Source organism: Triticum aestivum, unplaced genomic scaffold, assembly GCF_018294505.1.
Source record: "Triticum aestivum cultivar Chinese Spring unplaced genomic scaffold, IWGSC CS RefSeq v2.1 scaffold24367, whole genome shotgun sequence".
In the NCBI taxonomy this organism is placed as follows: Eukaryota; Viridiplantae; Streptophyta; class Magnoliopsida; order Poales; family Poaceae; genus Triticum; species Triticum aestivum.
The window spans coordinates 1-2,030 of NW_025252683.1; the positions used below are offsets into that span (position 1 = coordinate 1).

Consider the following 2,030-nt stretch of genomic DNA (forward strand, 5'->3'; position numbering starts at 1 on the left):
TTTGACCATGATTGTGATGATAAACACTTTAAGCAAACATTCCAGTTCTGCTTCTGAAAATTGATGACTGAAACAACTATTGTGTAAAGTCTGAGCCATTGCATTTTTGAGAAGTTGTGTTAGCCTGATAGAAAATCTGAGCCATTTCATAACTGATTTAGCTGTTAAACATATTTGAGACTATACCTTGGTCTCTTCCTTATGTTTTGATCTGGTTCTGGTTTCTTTGTGCTTCTTGACTTGTTGCGCTTTCAAGATTCCTGCTCGTGTTTGCTTTTTAGACCAGAGAACTTAGTATTACCCTGCTTTTTTGATCTAATGAATATAAGCATGATTGTTTGCGCCTCAAGTGCAGACACAGGGACCTCCCCGTTGTTGTATTTGGTGGATTCGGTTCGTGCAAGCAAGCACACCGAGGTTGGCTGGCCCGCACTCCATTTCAGGGGGTGTTCTGTGTACCACCGGAGGAATGAGCTCGCCAGCTGCGTCGACATCATCGACACCGACGGCCAGCCCCACGTCATATTCATGTGCGTCTGAGCAGGCCGCTATGGGAGGATGACCCCACTCATCGTCAACAGGCACCACGGCAGCTACGTCGAGGCCCTCCAGATTGTCATTATGCTGCCCGAGAACCCCTGGTGAGAACTCTCCATGTCACAACTTCCCAGTGAGGTGTTAAGAAGTGAACCAGTTGTCTTGATTGAATTTGTGATGCACAATGCATAGATTGTGGAATGTGGTGTACTCCCTCTATAAAGAAATATAAGAGCGTTATCACTACTTTAGTGATCACTCTTATATTTCTTTAGAGAGGAAGTAGATACTATTTGCTACATGGCCAATTATCTCCTAATGGTGTTAAGAAGTGACCATATATTCATGTATAAGAAAATTTTACTTTGATGCTAGCTATTTCTAGATATCGCTGTTCTATTTCTAGATATTTGTACAATTCACTCGCTGTCGCAGTGGACTAGTTGCTAGTTCTTCTTCTTTTCAAGAAGACGCAAAAGCATCTTTGCATTTCATTGCATTGGAAAGACGAGAGAGAGAGTGCATGCCTCCTAGGAGGTTATAGTTACAGAATCCCAACGCCCGATCAGTGGACATCCCAGGAGGCTAGTTACTACTGTTTGTCGACATAGTCTCGCACTCTTGTTGTTCACCAAATGGTCGATGCTCCACTAGTGTCTGCAATCATACCTGAAGATGGTTTCTCAGGATGAGAATCTGAGAGATCTGTTTGTTTGGCAGATATCGGGAGTTCCAACATCTGGTGGAAATGCCTTAACGAGTTGATTGCCACTGATGAAACTTTTTATTATTATTTTGCGGATGGTGAAACATCCTCTTCAAGAACTATGGTAAATTGTTTTTATGTCATGAACCCTTTCCTGTGAAGATTCAAAAAGATAAAAAAAATCACATTCAAAGTGGAATAAAAGAACCTAGGGTGATGAGTTTTTATCCTTGGTCATATAAGAATTACTTTATTTGTAACCTAGAGTAGTTAGTAATTTCGCTGGAATCAAATGCACATTCTACCATTGTATGGCTTTATTTCGTCATGGCACATACATGTAGGTATTTGGTAAAATGTACTCCCTCGTCCCTTATACTCCCTCCGTCCCAAAATAAGTGACGTGATTTTAGTACAAATTTGAACTAAAATCATGTCACTTTATAATATTGTCACCCTTTGTTGTGCCCTGTAGCTTTCATAGCCTTTTGACTATAAACTACATGCAGCTAGTAGTAGTTGTGTATACTTTGTTGGCATAAATTGATGACAGTCTTGTGGCTGACTTCTTGCAACATAAAGACTGGTCCCAAATCCAAAGTTCATCTGTTGACTTTGAGCAATCTTTTGCAACACAATCTTTGATGAAGTTTTTTCTTTTGAACAAATTATTATTTTTTATACTCCGTACATCATGCTACTGATGTTGCGATAGCTGCTCTTCCTGCCACACCACACAAAGATTTATTTTTTTACCAGTTCGTAGGTCAATGAATTACCTCAGTGG

The 2,030-nt window shown here is 40.3% G+C and overlaps 1 non-coding gene across 1 annotated transcript; it reads left to right on the top strand.

Annotated features, from left to right (window-relative positions):
- Positions 1 to 5: 5 nt before the first annotated feature.
- On the top strand, positions 6 to 101 carry LOC123177442 (small nucleolar RNA Z223). The gene has a single exon (XR_006488940.1). It is a non-coding gene; the product is annotated as a small nucleolar RNA Z223 (small nucleolar RNA).
- Positions 102 to 2,030: the final 1,929 nt, after the last annotated feature.